The 21154-nt window shown below is 39.6% G+C and overlaps 1 protein-coding gene across 2 annotated transcripts in view; it reads left to right on the top strand.

The window, feature by feature from the left end:
- Positions 1-21154, top strand: part of MEIS1 (Meis homeobox 1) — a 147625-nt gene that overhangs the window by 44272 nt on the left and 82199 nt on the right. The window lies entirely within an intron of this gene.

The following is a 21154-nucleotide window of genomic DNA, read 5'->3' on the forward strand; positions in this document are numbered from 1 at the left end:
AGTTGAATCTGAAACCACAATAGGTATATACTTTTAAATCTAGTTTTATGATCACGTTTCATTCAAGTGCTGTTAGACAACAAAGCAATCATGTTTCCAAAAAAGATTGAACAATACTGATTAGAACTGCAAAATCTACCTATAACAAGATTAGTTTTTAAACAGAAACAGTATATTTTAATTTTTATATACACATGGACATATCTTACATTATGAATAACATCTCTTTATTGAATTTTAAATATTTGAGACACTTTATTGTTTGAAGAAAAGTTGCTGACTTCACCACAAGTATAACCTAGTAAAAATGGGGCCTGGAATGGTAAACTGTTGCAGAGCTGAAGCAGAAACTGGTAACCTTCTGACCTCTGACTTTTACTGGAAAATGATATGCAACATAAATTCAAGGGGCCTTTTTTCTTTCAAGTATGTGTGTGTGTATATATATATATCTATATATATATGTTGTCACTATTCACAATTCTGTAGTTAAGATGGTGTCAGCATGTTCATTAGAGCCCCCTGTCTTAAGGAGCTAATTTTAAATCCTGGTTTTTTTTAAGGGTCTATAAGTTGTTGGCAGTCTCTGTGTGGGGGGAACTGCTTTGAACTGAATCTTGGTATTGAGTTTTTCTGAGCCAAGAATGAGATGCTTTCATGTTGGGAGTGCTGAACGTGTGTGTGTGTGTATACATGTAGTGGTGGGGCGTGAGTGTTTTGGAGAACTTTTTAGGGGGAGTTTTCAAAAGTGACGAGGCATTTTAAGAAATCCCATTAACTTTCAGTAGGACTTAGGCACCTAAATCCTTTAGGTGCTTTTTGAAAATCTCTACTTAAAACAGGTTTTATATCTTCCCCCCATCAAACATGGCTTTTTAATAGTTTATAATGTCGAGCAGTCATTTCTGGTATCTTAAAGTAAACTGACTCATATGCATTGCTCCATTTCTGCGCTATTCCCGATAGGCCAGTATTTTGCATGGCCCTCATCGCATGGTGCATGCTAGGAAGACAGAGAATGCAAATTTTCAAAAGTGCCTACGCCCCATTGACATTTAATGGAAAACCTTTTAATGGCATGTGCTAAGTCACTTAAGCATATTTGAAAATTTTACCCAGCCATTAAATAGAAGTATGAGGAAATTGTAACTCAAGGTGCAATAGGTCTTTTTGTAGAAGGGATGCGTTTTATAAAAAGGATCAGTGTTTTAAACTACTTGAGTGGAAACTAGGCATCCATAATAACTACTTATGTGTAGCAACACTATGGGCTTGTCTACATATATGTTTACTTTGCCAGAAGGTGGGATGTGAATCTACCCTGCTTTAGTCTGCTCTGTGCCAGCTGTGTGGACTCTGCAGACAAGCACTAACAGTTCTGCTCTGCTTTGATCTACGCAGCTTTGAAATGTGAGTAGTGTATAGTGCACCAAGGAACTGCTTGTGCATGTAAGCAGGGTCACAGAAGCTGCGTCTACACGTGCACGCTACTTCGAAGTAGCGGCAGTAACTTCGAAATAGCGCCCGTCACGTCTACACGTGTTGGGCGCTATTTCGAAGTTGAAATCGACGTTAGGCGGCGAGACGTCGAAGTCGCTAACCCCATGAGGGGATGGGAATAGCGCCCTACTTCGACGTTCAACATCGAAGTAGGGACGTGTAGACGATCCGCATCCCGCAACATCGAAATAGCGGGGTCCTCCATGGCGGCCATCAGCTGGGGGGTTGAGAGATACTCTCTCTCCAGCCCTTGCGGGGCTCTGTGGTCACCATGGGCAGCAGCCCTTAGCCCAGGGCTTCTGGCTGCTGCTGCTGCAGCTGGGGGTCCGTGCTGCATATACAGGGTCTGCAACTAGTTGTTGGCTCTGTGTATCTTGCACTGTTTAATGAAAGTGTGTCTGGGAGGGGCCCTTTAAGGGAGCGACTTGCTGTTGAGTCCACCCCGTGACCCTGTCTGCAGCTGTGCCTGGCTCCCTTATTTCGATGTGTGCTACTTTGGCGTGTAGACGTTCCCTCGCTGTGCCTATTTCGATGTTGGGCTGAGCAACGTCGAAGTTGAACATCGACGTTGCCAGCCCTGGAGGACGTGTAGACGTTATTCATCGAAATAGCCTATTTCGATGTCGCAACATCGAAATAAGCTATTTCGAAGTTGGGTGCACGTGTAGACGTAGCCAGAGAGACCTAGTGCACAGCAAGCTAGCAAGGGATAGATTTACACCTCCGTTTACCATAACCTATATGTTAGTGTAGATGAGCCCTCTTACTGCGGCTATGCATGAAAAGCAAATGGACTGTTCTTCCTTTAGGTAGTGCTTGTTGCTGTGCTCACCAAAGTGAATGGCAAAACTCCCATTTTAATTCAGAGGTGCGTGACCAGGCTTAAGCGCCCCCAAGTGCAGTGAAACCAGCTCTGTGCTGTTGTGTGGGCAGGTTACAGTAAGTCTGGACACCCTGCCTGTGCCTTCTGGGATAGCTCCTTCTGCAAGGGCATGAGATGTTATGTGGGGAAAGTATGAAAGTTCGTGGCAGGTCTAGGAAGAGCTGATGGCAGTTTTGGCAACTCTTAGGCTGGATCTACATAGACTTGTAGGTCCGGCAGCTTCATGGAAATTAGCAGTCTCGCAGTTGCAAATGGCTGCTCATTAGCATAATCGTGCAGCTAATTAGCATAGCCACATGAGACCTCCCTGCTGGCAGAGGCTGCTGCTGGCAGTAGTATGGCCATGTAGATGTACCTCTGCCAGCAAAAGCCCCCTCTGTCTCCAGCCCCTTGTGCCTGAATTATTTCAGGCATAAGGGGCTAGAGACAGAGGGGGCTTACATCGGCAGAGGCACGTCTACATGGCCTGTTTACTGCCAGCAGCAGCCTCTGCAGGCAGGGAGATCTCATGCCTGTGCATTATGCTAATGAGCAGCCATTTGCAACTGAGACTGATAGGAGGGCACAGTCATGGGGGAGGCGCCTACCACGACAAAAAAGCAGCAATACCAATCACAGAATAGTTCATGTGCCACTGCACAGTGTAGGGCAAGATTCTGTCCCCACCACAATCGTTGTGAAATAGAGAATTTGCCTCATAGTGCATTGTTTATATATCCTTTGATAGGTTTATAATGCCTTCACATTAGGCTAGAGTTATTCTCTCTCTCACAGCATACAATGCAATAAAATACCTATAATGGTATTTACCCTGGTGATCAGAGTAGTAAAAATAAATAAATAAAATTACACTTTCTCAGTTCAATTGTTTCCTCGGCCTTCTCAATAGCATAGCATGTAGAGTATACTATTAAGAGGGAAGTAGACTGAGGAAACGCGTCACCTGTGTTCACCCTACCCCAAAAGTGTTCAATATCTACCACATAGGTACATCTAGCCCAGCATCCTGTCTTCTCACAGTGGCCACTGCCTGGTGCTTCAGAGTGAATGAATAGATCAGGCAATCATTGAGTGAGTCACCCAGCATCCATTTCCAGCTTCTGGCCAACAGAGGGTAGGGACAAGCAGAACATGATGTTACATCCCTGCCTGTCTTGGCTAATGACCATTGATGGACCAATCCTACATTAAATTATCTAGTCTTTTTTTTAAGATTGTTACCGTTTTGGCCTTCATACCATCCCCTGGCAAAAAGTTCCACAGGTTGACTTTGCAGTATGTGAAGAAGGACTTGCTTTTGTTTGCTTTAAACCTGCTGCCTATTAATTCAGTAGATGAAACCTAGTTAGTGTGTTATGTAAAGAAATAAATAACATGTTCTTATTCACTTTCTCTACACAAGTCAGGATTTTATTGACCTATTTCATAGCATCCCTCAGTTGTCTCTTTTCCAAGCTGATGAGTCCCTGTCTTTTATTCTATTCATTTGTTGCTTTCTCTTTCTCTTTGCCAGTTCCAGTGTATTTTTTTTTTTGAGATGCGGGACCATATCTGCATGCAGTATTCAAGATGCAGGGCATGGATTTATGTGTTGCAGCATTGTAATATTTTGTCTTATTGTCCATTCCCTTTCCTAATGGTTCCTTTGCAAATGTTCTTAATGGCACAGATGCAAAAACCCACTTTTGTGTGGGCATATGTAGAGTTTTTTGACAATTGGATACAAAGGCACGTGTGGTGCAGGTGTAATAGAGTATGTATGTGCGTATGTATTTGTGGATGCACTCAGACTTGAAAGATGGGGACAGATAGGTGTTAGAGTAAGTTTCTGTGGACGTGTATTCATGTTCATTCTGGAGTCTCCTATTATGTATTTTTGGACTAGTTTTTAAAAAGTGTCTCATTTAACTGATGCACTTAGGCTTTTTTCACCCCTCTAATGTATGCTTGACAAGTTGTCTGGAATATTTATTTACAAAATCAACTAGTTCCCCTTCAACTATATCCTTGGCACTCTAGCATGTAAACATTTGAAAGTCTTTTTTTGTAAGTGTGAATTTATTTACTTAGTAGGCAGCAATGATCCCTTAAAGCTGCTACCATCACTTGTGCAGAGTCATATTTAACTGCTAGGGAGATGTTAAGAGGTATCATGCTACTGAACAGCAGGACATGTTATTACATAGTTCTTTTGACACAATCTCTTAGACTAGCTTGGTATTTTGTCAGTTATAGTACAGAATAGTTTTCATATGGGTATGCATAATGGTTTGAAAAAAAATTAAAGATCAACTGTCTCTTCTCTCTCTGCATACTGTATCAGACCTTTAGCAGTCTATTTTCAAACGCTTGTTGCTGTTTGAATTTTGGTTAACATGGTATTTTCTGGTGCAAAGAAAGCTCACCCTACATTGTATAGAAGTGCTTACAGAATTCTGTTTGTGAAAAATGAAGTCAGTTTTTTAGATAGGGTGATGCAAAAAGAGTCCCGCACTGGTAGAAGAACATAAGAGTGGCCATATGGGGTCCGATCAGTGGTCCATCTAGTCCAGCATCCTGCCTATTCTTTAGCACATGTAACAAAAAGAAATTACTTTTAAAAAGTTTTTTGTTTGTTTTATATTTTTGCTGTTATAAAGAAGGCTCCTGAAAAGAGACCTTGCGTAGCCAACTTCAACTGAGGGAGATTTTTTTTAATGTTCATCTCTAGCTATCCTGTGCCACTAAAAATCAATCAGTCTTCCTTCTTGTTCAAACCTCAGATCAGGTTCAAATGTGGCCTTTTTATCATCAGAATTATTCTTGCTCTGTGAAGTATTGAATAGAAGGCAATGATATGTCTTTATAAAAATGTATCAATAGTTGCAAGGTTTTTCTGGCTTTTGTCTGAGTTCAGGCAAACGATAGGCAAAAGGCAATTCCATTTATTATTGAAGGGAATCTCAAGGCAGTTGTTTCAAGCCCGTGAAGCCAGCAGGCAGAGCTGGATGAAGGGGGGGAAAGGGCCACATTATGTTCCAGATGACTGAGCAACGATTTATATACCAGTTCTCCTTTTTACATGAAGAAGAAAAGTAATAACAGCACAGACCTAGGCATTTGAAACAGTCAGATGTCCGATGACTAATGGGATAGGTGGGAAGGCGCTCTCTGATTGGATGTCTTAATGAGCACATTTCGCACAGAGTTTGGGCTGCAGTTCCCCTTGACCTTTGCCCTTTATTGACCGAACTGACACTTCATTTTTCACATACTTCCAATTATGGCTCAGCTTAAGTGTTGCCCTGCCTCCTTTATTTCTTTCCTATGGACAACTTGAGAATGGTTGAGGCCACAGAAGATATTTTAATTTGAAAAACTACCATAGCAATTCAGATTTAGGATGTAATCTGAAACTGCTGTCACTCTGCAGTTTTTTCTGATGAAAACAAAAGTTTTAATGTTTCCTGTTTTGCAATTTTTTTTTAAACGGGATTTTAAATAATACAAATGTTTTGTTAGGAGCCCATGAAGACTGTAAACTTAAATATAAAGCAAAAACTCTTTTTGATTCTGGTATTCTATTGGTGGAAGTGGTTTGAATGATACCTATTTGTTCACATTCACTCAGCTTTTTGTCAAGAGACTGCTTGTATAGTGTGATGCTCTGAAATGAAGTTTAACTAGCAGTCTCTTCATAGACTGGAAAAAAGCAAAGCATAATTGTGCAACATTTCTCAAGTCTTTGTTGTGTAGCATGATCTGTTGTTTTGGTAGCATGTAATGTGTGAATGCAAATTAAAGCGTGCCTTGCTGTGCTGCTTTGAGAGACATAGAAAATGATACGGTGAAAGTAAGAAGCAGGTATAGTGAAGGTGCAAAAGGCTCTTAAATTTAAGGTTACCTTTGTTACAGAGAGATCCATTTTATAGCATTCATAAGACAAAGATGTGTGCATTCCAGATTAGATTACATTCAGCAGATTGTTTTAAAATAGAAATTTATGCAAGGGGGTTTGGCTAAGCTATGAAATTTAAGTTACATTAATAACCTCCAGAACAGAATAAATTCTCAAACTTTGCAGGTGGATGGATTTAAAACAAAACAAAACAAAACAAAGGCTCTTAAGGTCTAACCCACCTGTGTGGTGTCATTGAATTTCATGGTATGTATTTTGCTACAAACTTTGTCAAGTGAAGTTTACCCAAATAATAAACAGGCCTATTACCTGTGTATCTGCAGTGATTGCTTTGCATTTAAATATATGGAAAGTATATTTACAATTAGTTACACCCACACAGAGGTCCCTAAAATGCAGAAGTATTTGTTTTAAAAAATGTCTGAAGTGTCACCTATTTTATTATGTAGCCCTCTGGCATAGTAATAGCATGGCATATTTTTACTATAATATGGTAATAAAAGAATATGTAAAAGGCAGACAAAGGTTCTGCCTTTTTCAGTAAGGTGACCCCTGTTACCAAGTAACTGCTTTACTTATGAGCTTATTAAAAACTCAAAAAATGAGCTTTTCATACTTCACAGGCATTGATGTGAAAATGAGCTGTCCTGTGAGTAGTTTTCTTGATCATTTTTAGAACAATTGATTAGCCAAAGAGCTGCTGTCATTAGTTGACATTGACTGATAGCAATTTGTCACAAGCTCCGAAGGTCAGCCAGACAGTGGAAGCTTCGGCTTGTCTTTGATTGACCTTTCCTGATGCCATTATCATGCGATTGGTTAGACTAGATGTGACCCTCAATTGAAAAAGACATGGCATTAGTCAACAGGAGCTGTTCTCAGTATTTTTTAGTTATTTATACATTATGACTCTTGAATCTGGTCTAATGGCCATGTTTCTAAAACAAGAAGTATTGGTGTTGTCTCAAAGACGGTACTGTCTCTCCCCGACCCCAATTGTCCAATAGATGCTTTGGTTTCATTCAGCATTTACACCTGTGCATCTGTCTTGTACAAGATGGATTATTTTTTTAAGAGAAACTTGAATTGTAGTAAGCTGATAACATTTTAACCTGTGTACACATTCTTCAGCCCCACCAGAATTATTTTTCTCTTTCCAGAATCTTGTTGTATTTTTTTTAACATTGATTGAGTAGTTGAGAATTATGCTAATAATGACATGTTGTAAATTCAGCTGTAAAGCCGGAGGGTGTGAAACTATATTTTTTGTGGTCTAGTCAGTCTTGCTCAGCTGTTGGAGTTTGACTTCACTGAGACTTTTAATACTCTTGTTTCAGCCATACAGGGTTGCATTTTCAGAAAGGTCCATTGTAAATCACCCCTCATCTTGGGTGCATACCTTCATGCCTTGTAGTGAAATTTATTCTATTGTTTGTTCAGGATCTCTTCTTATTAATGTATTTAAAAATAAGATTTTTATTTGTTAATAGGCCTCTTTCACATTTTTTTTTGGCAAGGCAACATTAGCCTTGTTAAACTCATTATGTGTTTTGTTTAATTTGTATGTAACCATTTTAGGGCTTGTGTACATGAGAAAGTTAATATGGAGTAACCTAAATTTGAATTTCAAGTATATTAACTATTGTGCATGAATTCCCAGTGTGGACACTCTTACTTCCCATTTACTGTCTTTGGGTATGTGTATGCTGACCTGTGGATCGATGTTTTGGAGATTGATCTTCTGGGGTTTGATTTAACACATTCAATAGGGATGCGCTACATCAAACATTAAACATGCTTCTGTTGATTCTGGTACTCCTTACAGTCATGCAGAGCAAGGAAAGGCAACGAGAGCATTTCTCCAGTTGACCTCTTGCTGTGGGGACAACGCCAAACTTCGAATCAAAGTACATCGACTCCAGCTGTGCAATTAATGTAGTTGCAGTTGCGTATCTTAATTCACACTTATCCCCTAGTATAGACCTGACCTGTGTACAGTATAGCTTAAGACACTTTCAAAGTGTCCAGCAAAACTGCACAAAGGCACTCTTAGTGCAGAGTACGAGTGTTTGCATGCAGAGTTTGTGAAGAGTTAGCTAGCGCGCTCTACTTACTTCCAGTTTTTGGCTCCACAGAGTTGCCTATAAACTGATTGCTTTTCCTCTAAAACCCTCCCTTTCTCCCACTATCCTTTCATGGAAAACATTAGTTACACTCAGAAACTTAGAACTTCATTTTTCAGGTCAGTTTTTGTATATAATAAACATTCAAAAAAAAAAGGCACAGTTTGGCACAGTTTAACTTGGCTTTCAGTCTCTGTTCAAGAGAAGCCTCAGATGGAGTTGAGGGTTACTTATTTAAGATGGCAGTTTCTTCAGATTGAAGCTGTAGTTATCACAGGCAGGGTGAAAGCAAGAAAACTTACCTTGAGGTTGTCCATGGCTAACACACTCTAGAAATAGAATTTTCTCAATTCCTACTCCTCGTATAATCAAGAACAAAATTCATGTTGGACCTTTTTTTTTTAAACAAGACCTTTTTTGGCAAGTGACCTAAAATAATCCATGACTCTTGTATTAAATGCTTGTCACAATGCACAGATGTGTGCATGTGCAGGTGTTGATATATAAAATATGGCTCTGCAGTCAGATTTACACAAGAGGACTCCTGTGTCTGTGCAGTTCCTTATGTAGGCCCAGGGGGTCTGCCCACACAGGTCTCAGTGGATAAATGGTGCCTCAGTCTCGCCTGAGTTGAATTTCCTTAGCAGGAGAGTAAGCGTTGGGGAATAATGTCACACACAAGGTAACATCTTAGAGTCTGAGTCAGTTCCCTGTAGGCTGAGTGCTTGGGTGGCCACCCAGGAGAGATTCAGGTGCTGCCCAGCTGGCTAGTACAGTGCCCACAACTGGCAGCATGTCTTCCTGATGGTGGTGCACATCCATATATGCCTCAGTTCGCACAACAAAATTTATTCCACACGCAGGTGGAAAATATTAAAGGGACATTGGCCTGAGTCATCGAAAACACATGGGTGCATGCACAAGTGGAGTCTTAATCTCCTACTTGGATTAAACAGAGGTATGATTTTATCCATAACTAGATAGAACTGCGATTGAGGTATTAGACATTCCTTATTAACAATACTAGGAGCCATGGCTTGTGTATTCTGTGAGATCAGTTTAGTCTGATTTTTACCACTCATATTTTTTTGTTTCTGTAAATTCTTTTGAGCTGCTCAGCCTTTTCTGAACTCAGTTTCTCCCAGTAGTCACTCAGGTCCTCAATACTGAGGGTCATGCGTTATTCTCGGTCTTCATAATACCAGGTGTCTTTCAGTATAAATGTTCTGTGGGATCTTTTCTATCAGGTACGTTTTAAAAAAAATAAAATGCAGTGTTTCTGAAATTATGAAAAAGTATTTTTAAAAGCAGTGACAATCTTTAAAAGAATGAGTGCTAATATAAGTCCCAAGTGGCTTTTGATGAGTGTCTTGCAACAGGGCAGTGGTACTTGGCTATTCTGCGTAACAACACTTTTTTATTTATATAAAATACTTAAAAACTTTAAGGTAGAAGATATTTAGCGAGCTTTTTATTTTGTATTCTGATGGATCATTGTTAATGCAGGTATGTACTTATGGGTAAAAATCTGAGAGCAGACATAGTTAGTATTGTCTCACCCTTTTCTATCCCAGCGGTGGGAATGGTTTAAGGATATTCATTCAGGTTTGATAGGTGACTGCTTCTATAAATGAATGCACTCAAATCATAATTGTGGCAACAGAATTGTTTGATTACCTGGCAGTAGCTTCTTTCTCTGTGATAGCTTTTGGATCACCTGTTTGTTGAGAGCATTTGACAGTCCTCATGTTTATTACCCAATTGAATGTCAGTAGCAATTGCAGCTAAAGATAAAAGAAAATGCAAGTACTTGTTGACCTTGACTTTTTTTTCCACAAGATATTGGACTTGATGGCTCTATTGCTGCTGAGCTGATAAGAGTTATAAACAGTAGTTTAAGGGAAATGTTTTATTCCCAGAGGAAAATACCACGTTCCTGTGGGAAATGGCATCTAACTAGTGCCCTTTGTCAAATTCATTTGGTTCACCTTCACTTAGTCTGTGGGAAAATAAAATAAAAAGTACCCTTTTTATGACTTTAATATCTCTGCAAACATGAATTCCTATGCTCTTTGTAAAGTTTTGTTGGCAGACTACATGAAATATAAAGTAAGCGAGAGACTTCTCTGTATTTGCAATGTGCTCAAATGAGGATTTTTGCTGCTTCTCCACTTCAAATTTGATTTGGTATAACAGAGATGGAGAAATGCTTCCTCCATATATTCTATGGGATTTGTAACCTAAGTATATTCTTTGAGCTGTTGTCAAACAACACTGGAGCTGAACTTTCTCAGGTCATGGGCTGGTTAGATCTTATATGCTGTATAGGCTTGACTCTGCCCTGCTAAGTCCAGTAAAAGTAGGCTGTTACAGGACGGGGTGATAAGGACTCAGTAGGTAGCGGTCTTCTCTGTGAGTTGGTGTTAAGCCATTTCAGCTCACAGCAGTGTTTGGCACTGTTGCTGATGGATAGGCTATGTTTTGGATGATATGTTTCAACATTTTGGTAATTTAAAGGTATCATGTAATGTTCTGTAAGAGGAGGGGTATTCTCCATGGTGCTTTGGGCTAGAGACACTTTACAGTGGAATTGGCTCAGGGCTGATCTTCTGGGGTTTCATTTTGCTCATGTGCAAAATGGTGCTCCCAGGGGTCAAAGTAGGTATTTTTTATGTGTGAGGCATAAGAAATGTTGAAGGAAGGTCAATCTGCCATGTTGACTGACATGGAAGTTGACCATGGATAAATCAATTTTAGCCACTTAGTTGATGTAGCTAAAATTGTGTATCAGTGGTCGATGTCTATGTCTAGTGTAGACATATCCTTGGTCACGTTTCAGTTTAGATAACCATTTCCTACTTTTAAATTTCCCTCTCAGTTTCAGATACCTTTTACTCTTATTCCATTTGGTTTTCTATACTTAAATGTTGTGTAATGTTGCTGTGCATTGTCAGGCGAAAGCTACAGCCGGGATAATTTATATTGGTATGTATGGCCTTATCCTGCTCTCCATGGAATCAGTGGAAAAAACTCACAGATGTCAGTGGGAGAAGGATTTGGTCAGAAGTTTACAGTACACTTTGGCATGTTTCAGGAGGAAGACACCATGTATATATAAGATATGATTATTACAACAATCTGTAGAATATGAAAAACAAGGGTTTTCAGAGTCAACAGGTGTTCTGATTGATTCTATATACTGTTTTTAGAAGCTTGTTGAAGCACAATGTCAATAATTTAATCATTCTTATTACTGTTGTGTCACTCCCAACCCGGATCTTATTGTATTCTTTTCATTGGGTAAGATTAAAATTTCTATGAGAAAACGTCCCTTTTGATCCATACTTTAATACCTGTTGACAGGAATACTCTAACCCATGTTTCTTGAGCATTGTCTTGTTTGGAAGGACTGAAAAGAGCAAATACATAGGCATGTCTTTATTTATGAACAAATTGGGAGTGGCTCTTCTGACATGGCAGAACTGAAAAAAATAAGGTGTCCCCTTTTTACTTTTACTCGGGGAAGAGTGCATTTGCAGCGTTGTACTTGTGTTTTGTTAAAGGCTATTTATGACTTCCCTGGTGGCCCAGTGGCTTAGTGTCATGAAGTACACAAGAGTTGGATTCCTGATTTCTCTTTCCTTGGATCTCATTAGGGCTTGGAGTGCTGTGTCCGAAGAAATGTCTCGTGTTACTCTAGGAGAGCTTGAGTAAGAGCAGCCAGATGATTTGAATACTGGAACCTGCTTACACATCCATATGGTTTCAGTTTTTCATGGTCTTTTCCTCTGCCACTTATGTCTGTGATGGCTTTCCCCATTCCCCCTATTGTCTGTATTCCTTCCAGGTGGCAGAGGGATAGCTCAGTGGTTTGAGCACTGGCCTGCTAAACCCTAGGTTGTGAGCTCAATTTTTGAGGAGGCTGATTGGGGCAAATACATATCAGGGGTGGTGCTTGGTCCTGCCAAGAGGGCAGGGGCTAGACGTAGATGACATCCCAAGGTTCCCTCCAGTTCTAGATGTTATCTCCAATTATAATTTCTGTGCCATCCATGCTGCTTGTTTTAACAGTAACGAGAGAGTGAGGACTTCAGAGATCAGGAATTTCATCACCTTGATTTTGCTGCAGTTCTTGTGAGCTGAGTGGTTGTGAAAGAAACATCAGGGAGTAGGAAGAACTCATGGAGTTTGGAGGTAAAAAGGGGGATAGAAGCACAGTAAGGAAGTAAAGAGACAATATAGCGGAGTGGCATCTTCTGCCTGGACTAAGGAAGTATCTCATTCAAACCATCCTTGACTGTGGTAAATTAATGTGTCTTTGTGTTCTGATATTACATATTACATGAGGGTGTAATTCACCCCATATGGAAACCCAGCACAAGGCCTACCAGTATGTACCTCTTACAAGCTCAAAATAGGGGCTAGTATGATTCAGCATATGTAATGTTAAATGAGAATAGTCCATGACCTATGTGCTCTTGACAAGCTTCAGAAGAAGATATAACTTAGCTTTATGTTGATAATGTATGTAGGACATGAACCAAAATGTACAAAGGGTTAGCAAAAACTAGAGTTATAGAGTGGAGGAGCCTCAGCTCCCTGAGTGAGATGCAGAAAGAATCTACCCCTACCACCCAAGGAAAATACCAGCTACATGCTGGTGAACAAACATTAACCTTGAATTCCATGTGTGGAATCCGTTTTGTGCTTATGCTACATTCCCCAAAATGCATGCAGTTTGTGCTCTCACAGTTCTCCATGGTAGCAGCCATACAGGGGATGTTCCAAGGCTGAAATACAATCAGTATTTTCCCATGTGCTGTTTGGGCTCTCCTCTTCAAGTCCTGTGCTGCTGAGATCTGTCTTCATCCAGAATCCCTCATCTAAGAGATGCTATGTAAGACTGTGTTTTGGTAAAAATTATAAATCTGCACTAATTCTGCTTTCAAACTAATATAGATCTCGCTCTTGCAAAAAATCAGGTAGGCGCAACATTTTTCCCTAACTGTATTTTTCATATCAGATTGTAGCTAAAACAATGAAACAATAAAACTAGTCTTGTAATTTAAATTGAACCATAGAAGTTTTTGAAAAAAAATTTTTTTTTGTGTATTGGTAGACTTGTTGCACTAACAGGGCTGTGAACAAGGTGGTACAATATGCATATTTATGATGTACACAAGCTTTGCAGTTGCCTTCAGATTCAGATTTCCTTTAAAAAACGAAAGGATGTTGTGTCAAGGTTTTGTAGCAAATCAAGCAATGGCGCTGACAGTTGTTTGTCACCACAGATTTATTCAGTTCAAAACAAACTGAGTGACCATAATTCAACAGGTTGAAGAGAGGCCTGGGGCTCGGGGGGTCAATCAGACACATGTTAGCCAAATTTTCAGAAGAAATGTGCTGCTTAGTGACAACTGACTGGATGACTAACAGTTGGAAGAAAAGAGAGAAGGCGCTCAAACGCTCCATTAACTAGAAACTTTGTGTGTGCCGACTGGGGTATGTTTTCTGTAAAGTTAATCCGGCTTGAGTTTTGGAGAAGATTACTCTGACACATACCAACTAAAAGCGATGTATTATTTGAACCTCTTTGTTGTTCTGTTTTATCATTGTAGGTCTTTGAAGGAGTTAGTTGGTAGCTGCTTTCTTGTTTAAATAGTAAATCTACTTTTCGTGTTGTATCACCTTAAATTAATCCCAAGTATATACACATTTAACAATTGCCAGTGACAATGCGTACATTACTAAGCACATTACTAATAAAACTTGCATATTGTGTTAACTATCTAGCAAGATAATTATGTCTCGTCTTTTAAAGGTGTAATATGTAGCCTTGCAGCATGACATTTCCTATAAAGTATTTTAGTATGGATTAGGATACTATATACAAATCATGTGTATTGAATTTGTATTTATTGCTAATACATTAACTTTGTTTACTTCAAGAGTAGTTTTAGGTGCAATGACTGTATTAATTTAAAAGTAACTCTCAAACTGAAAAATATAAACTCCATATTAAATTCTTTAATCAATTTGCTTGACTTTTGGAGGCTAGCCAAGGCTGGAATTGGAATTGTATTAGGTATATCATACTGGTCTGAATACACCATGTACTGCTGAGCAAAGCATTGTGCTAATTTTAGCTTACAAAGAGGATGAAGATAAACTGCCTACTGCTAGTTTTGCCATATGCTATCCCAGTGATAATATTCAAGTGCAAAATATTCTACAGAGAGTCTTATTGTCTAAGTGAGAGAAAACGGGAAAAGAGTTAAGCAAATTTCTGCTCAGTGTGTGTCTGTATGAAATAATGAAGTAAAAGAAATCTCAAATGCCAGTAGATGAAATCTACCAAATTTAGTTTGGTTTTATTGACTTTCCTGGGAGCCAACAATTTGTTTTGGTCTATATTTGATCCAATTTTCTCAATTTCTCACATGTAAATCTTAAAATCAATCTGTATAAAAATTGATCTGTTTTAGGGACACAAAAATGTAGGCTAAGCTGGTTTAGCACTCTTCAAAAGACTTCTATTCTTTAAGTCCAGTGTGAGAAGAAGGTGTCTACTCAGCTGATTTTTAAAATGGTACCTTAAGAGTCTTTTGTTTTTGCTTTGAGGGCTTTTTTTTTTTCCCTTTTAAGGAAAGCCCATTACATTTCCATGTTGGGAGGACTCCTCTTGTACAGTTTTACCCAAGAGTGTCTGATCTATTTATTTGTCACTGAGACCACTCCACAGTGCAAAACTGAGAGAAATCCAGTGTAGAGAGGGTTTGCGGATAACTGTATTGTAGGCTTTAGAAGACTAGGTGGAAGCTTTGTGTTAGCAACTGGTGAAAAGCTTGACCTTTACATGACCTAGGTCAAACAAACCCCCAACTGAAGAGTCCTGTTTTGACATGGATACCTGTTTGGTGAGGGAGGAAGATAAAGTGTGGAGAAGGAAGAAAGATAAAGCAACTCTGTTGGCCTGGAAACTTTTCAAGTGTTAAAATTTAGCAAATGGCATGTAAAGTAAAGGGCTGACAAAAATGATGTAACCATGTATATATCTTGAAGATTGTAGAAGATACCAGCAAATTGATTTATAAGTACCAAACCAATCTTAAACAGTGATGGGGTGTATCATATTTTACCATCTGAGTAGTGGCCATGTTTGAAAGTTAAGACAATACAAGTTGCAATGTAAAGAGTTGGGTAAACAGGCTAAGTTCCACCAATGGCAACATTTGATAAAGTATAAAGTAAAAGATCTGACAATAAGTGATGGCAAGTGGGCTATTGTCTGTTTTTACAGTGTTTTTATAGAGGTTTTCACAGGAACAAATATGTTTAAGTAAATAAAAGCAAAATAGTATTGCTGGTCCATATCGTGGTAGCACACATGCTCACGAGTCAACTTAGGCAGGAAACCAGTTAGATCTGTTCCATACTGTTTCCATTGCATCTTTATCACTATAGCTCATTGTTTGCCACTGAGTAGTTAAAACTCCACTTTCCAAGTAAAAGCTTCCTGTTTTGTACTCTTAAATTTAGTTTGTCTGAACACAAACTCAGATGTCTATCAAGGAGGCTGTTTATAGAAGGGAAAAAAGAGCAAGGAGAAAGAGTAAACTTAAAAACTTTACATTTTGAAGGAATGTGTGGCTTTTGGAATGATATTTTCCCTTCCTCCCCAAGCAGTCAATGGCAGAATATTAATGTGCAGCTCCTACATATTTATATGTGCTCGTAGAGAATGCAGCACTTATATATTAATGGGGGAAATTAAATTTATCCCTCCTCCCATGAATAATTTGAGAGAAAATGTAAGATCCAGGACATATAGGCAAAGTTGTAATAGGGTTGCCAGGTTTTAAGAAAAGTTCTGTGGGACAGGCAGAGGCCCATCAGCAGTCCCACAGCAGGGAGCCACCTAGGGCGCCGAGCCCTGCTGGCACCCCCAGCCGTGGGAACCCTGGATTTCAATCAGCAGCCCCTTGGGACAATTTCATGTAAATGGAAGATGCAGAACTACCAGTTGAACTCCAGGACTGTCCTGCAGATTGCAGGACATCTGGCAACCCTAGTTGTGTATATGTAACATTCACTGTTGTAGTGTACCTACAATACCCTCCATTGTAGTGTTTCATTTTGCTCGGTACAAGATCCAGCACCAGTAGTACTTGTATATGTTTGCTTTTAGTCACTTTCATTTTTCTAAAACTAACATTGAATAATAATAATAATATGGCCTAATAGCACATCAAAAACTTTAGGTAAGGAACGTAGATCTTTAAAGGCTGACAGGAGTTTTTTCTTGCAAGATGAAATTTACCCATAGTGTAGAGCCATGGCTCTCAATCTTACCAGACTAGTTACCTTTTTCAGGAGTTTGATTTTCCATGTGTACCCCCAAGTTTCACCTCACTTAAAAAGTACTTGTATAAAAAATAAGGCATAAATGTATTAATGTGTCACAGCTATGTTGTTACAGAACAAATGCATATTATTTTTAGGATGGAACATAAATATTGTACTTATTTTTCTGAGTAGGGCAGTATGAAAAAGTCACTCTGAAATTTTAGTTTGTATTGACATTGTTCGTGCTTTTTTATGTAGCCTGCTGTGAAACTAGGCAAATGTCTTGATGGACTGAGACACCTCCTGGGATATCCATACACCCCTGCCCCCACTGCCCAGTGGCATGCGCGCATTGCATGAGAACTGAGGCAAGGAACTCTATACCATGTGAGCCCAGTAGGCGGGGTCTATGTTGACGGGTAGGGGAGTGGAAATAGAGCCTCAGCAACTTTTCCGTGACCCTGAGGAGACTCAGGTGAAGGGTGGCTACTATGTTGTTTGTCCATGAGCAATTTTGCATCTCTGTGACTCTTCGCCAGCCCCAAACATTCAAAAATCATGAGTCAGGTCTGACAGAACCTTATTTTTTTTTTAAGATTGGGGTTCTTTTTGTTGCCTTCTGTGTGTGAGCTTTCAGGATTCCTATTCATAAGCTTTTCTCCACAGCCATGAGGACTCTGCGTACTTTTTTTTTCTCTTTCTAAGTGAAAACTGAGGGATTTTTTTTCTACTCTAGGAGCTGAGCACTTTAAATAACAGTGGCATAGATTTTGAGACTTGTGGTGAAACTGAAAGTTGGTAACACTTTATCTTTAAAATAAGCATAATACAGGTTGAACCTCTCTTGTCCAGCACCCTCAGGACCTGACAGGTGCCAGAGGAGAGAATTTGCCAGATGACAGGAGGTCAATATTTCTAGCACACTACCAACACTTCTACTGCTTACTCTGCTCTTTAGGACATTTAGGGGTAAATTACAGCTAAATGACATCACAGAACACTGAGAGTCAGGACTGGTAGCCATAAATAAACTTTATGGGACCGTGGGAAACTTGGCCACACCTATGATAAGAGGTCGTCCACCTAACTAAAATCATGTCACATTACAGAGTTTGCTGAATGAGAGAGTTCTGGCTTAGAGAGGTTCAGCCTGTGCTAAAGGACCTTGCAGAACTGCTGAGGTTTTAATGAATGTTCATAAAGAATGAGTAGACCAGACAAAAGGTATTATGCATTGCAAGGTAGAAATGGTGCAAAAATCTTACTATGCTCACTTAATAGGAATGACTATGCACAAATAATTGCTTCATCCTGTCTCACTAGCTGTGCACAAAATCTGTCTGTATATTACATTGCTAGCTATCATGTATTTTTCCATATGTTCATATTTTACAACTTTCAGTTGACTTTTTAAGACCATCAATAAATGTAAAGCAGTAGAACTATTTCCATTCTAAATACATTTTGGTTCATATTCCATTGTATCTCAGCACATTAACATGTAATCAAAGACTGAGAATCTGCATGGTTTTGAGGCAGGGTCTGTAGATATCTCACATAACCGTGAACATCTCTAACTTACTCTTAGACCAACAGAATGACACATGGAGACATTCTATTTTTCCTCTAATTTTTTAAAACTTTTTTTGCAGATTTTTAAGGTTTCTATCCTCTCTGTGTTGAGTGAGTTCATTTTTTATTTTGTCCAGAAGAACATTTTCAGCTCATTAACAATGATCCTATTGTGCATTTCATAAGCCTTAAAATTCAAGGTGTAGCTCTTGGTGAAGCTATGAATGTAAAATGTGATGTTAGCACTATGTTACCAGTGTTAAAAACTACAGTTTTCTAGCTGCAAAACAAACACAGGATGCCAGGGGCAGCAGTGCAAGTGTTCGTCGTGTGTCTTGTCTCTGATCTTGAGCAACATCTCCAGAGGGAAAACCCCTAAAAGAAAGCTGAATGAAGCAATCTGTGACATTCTTTCAAAGTGGTTCTGTCAGAGTGGGCAGAGTTCCTCTTATCCCATATGCCTGGAATTGGCTGGGGGTTTGGTGCAAAAATTCCATGATTCCCAGGAATCTCTAGGAAGCTAGTATTTCCTTAGTAAATGCCCTATACCTCTTCACCAGCTTTAGGTCTTTAGTGTCCTCTCCAGAACCATCCTCCTTAGGTGGACTTTATTATCAATACTCTAACATTGACTCAAGGCTGGTGGTAGACTGAGGCATGTTCTCCTGGTTCCACCACTGCCTGCTCTTGCCAGTTATAAGAACCCCACCATGCACACAGAGAGGCTTCAGTTGATGGGAAGGGTGGATTCCCTATCTCCAGTGAAATTTTGGAGAGAGGCTCTTTCCATTCCCAGATGTACTGAGCTCTTGCTTTCTCTACTAAGACTGCTGACAAAAGTGTACTCCTTATGAATTTGGTTCTTGGGCGAAACATTTCATGGAGGCCACTGACTAGCATTGATGTGTGTTTGAACCACTGACCTATAGATGAAAACCCTCCATTTTCCCCTAATCATTGCATGGGACATTTTAACTTTGCATCATGGATAAAGATGGCCAAACAGTTTAAAAATACATTATTTTTACTTTGCAAATATAAGATTTTAATGTGTTTAGCTATGATTCATGGAATGTGTTACCAGACGGTCACTAGATTTGCATGGAAGTGTTCACAAATTCCAAGAGAGTCACTAATTTTGGCGCTAAATGGTTATTTTTCTAAAGCCATGTACTTAGAGTATTGGGAATGTTTTATTAAATACTTATTTTCCTATTTTAAGAACTTTGAGTGGTCCAGTTTGGTATCTGAGACAGTTGTACAGGTGACAGCTGTGGGGAAAGGAGAGGGAAACTGTGTGCCCTGGAAGGGGCAGGGCCAATTGAGGAAGGGGTGGGGCTTAGGACCATCAGCCCTTAGCACCCCTGGGACCATGATGCTGGGGCCCTTTCTCTCTTCCTCACAGCTGTGTGGAGGAGCAGAGCAGAGGCGCCATGGCACTTTAAAGGGGCCTGAACCTCTGACCACTGTTGCTGTCAAGGTAGCAGTAGCAGTGGCCAGGCCCTGGGGCAACTTTCCCTTTTGTCCCCTACTGTCAGTTGTCACCTAGAGCTGTAAGTGGTTCAATGAACAGCTCACAGGCAACCCTCAGCCTGATCATATGTTCAGTCTATTTGGTAAACCACAAATTTATTGGAAGCAAACTGAGTAGACTTTGTTAATTAAACATGAGACTATATTCATAATGAATAGTTTGAATAATTCCAGGGGTGAGTGATTTCAATATATATTTACATGTAGTAAATTTCTCTTACATATACATACAAGAAAATCATCCAGATTTTCGTACTTGTAATGGTCACATGACACTTTGTCTTGGAAGTGGCTTCCCCTCTCAGTGGATAATGCAAAGAGACTGCTCTCATTCACATTTGTAGCAGGATACTGCTCCATCCACCCAGGCAAGTGTTTTCATGTCAGTTGCCAGGAAACTTTCTTTTATTGGTGCTGGTCTACATTGCTGGGTGAGTGGTTAGGACAGCAGAATCCTTAAGTAACTAAGGCTACATCTACACTACAGAGATCTTTTGAAAGAAGTTCGTCCCACAGATCTCTTCCGAAAATCTTCTTTTGAAAGAGTACGGTCACACACAAAAAAGCAGATCGAAAGCAGCTCCTGCATTTTTGAAAGAACAGGCCAGGGATCAAAAAATCCAGTGCCATAAGGACTACTCTTTCAAAAAAAGGGCCAGTGGAGCAGCTATACACTTTCAAAAGCTTTTGAAAGAAGGTGCTCTTCCCGATCTGGGAGAGAAAGAGGGCTTCTGGAAGAAGAGCCGCCTTCTTTTGATTTCGGATCGAAAGAGCGCGTTTTGTGTATAGATGCGCCGTGTGTTCTTTTGAAAAAGGGGTGGATTTTCTGAAAGAACTTGCTAGTGTAGAGGCAGCCTAAGAGTCGTGTCTTTTGAATAATAATTGATTTTAATATCCACTTAACTGCATGTGGTAGGGGAATAAAGCACTGGGTTTCAGCAGAGCCCTTCAGACATGATCTCAGGTGCTAACATATTCAGTGGACTTCTGAATGCAAATCATTGGAACAAATAGATGTGTTGATCGGATCTCAGGAGCATGATACTGTGTCTAGGAGATTCTGAAAGTTACTCTTTCCAAATTAACCCTGAAATGGTTGTCTCATGTGCAGTAGGCCTGATTCTAATTATGTTTACCTCAGTGTGACTCCATTGGCTTCAGTGGAGTTACTGTCATTTAGATACAGATGTAAGACCAGAATTCAACTTTATATTTTCACAGATGAAGATGAGGATAATCAATACTTATCTGCATTCTCCTCACCTGCAAAAAATATAATCACTGTTGCCACAGGTACGC

The sequence above is a fragment of the Carettochelys insculpta genome, chromosome 3 (assembly GCF_033958435.1).
Source record: "Carettochelys insculpta isolate YL-2023 chromosome 3, ASM3395843v1, whole genome shotgun sequence".
Lineage (NCBI taxonomy): Eukaryota > Metazoa > Chordata > Testudines > Carettochelyidae > Carettochelys > Carettochelys insculpta.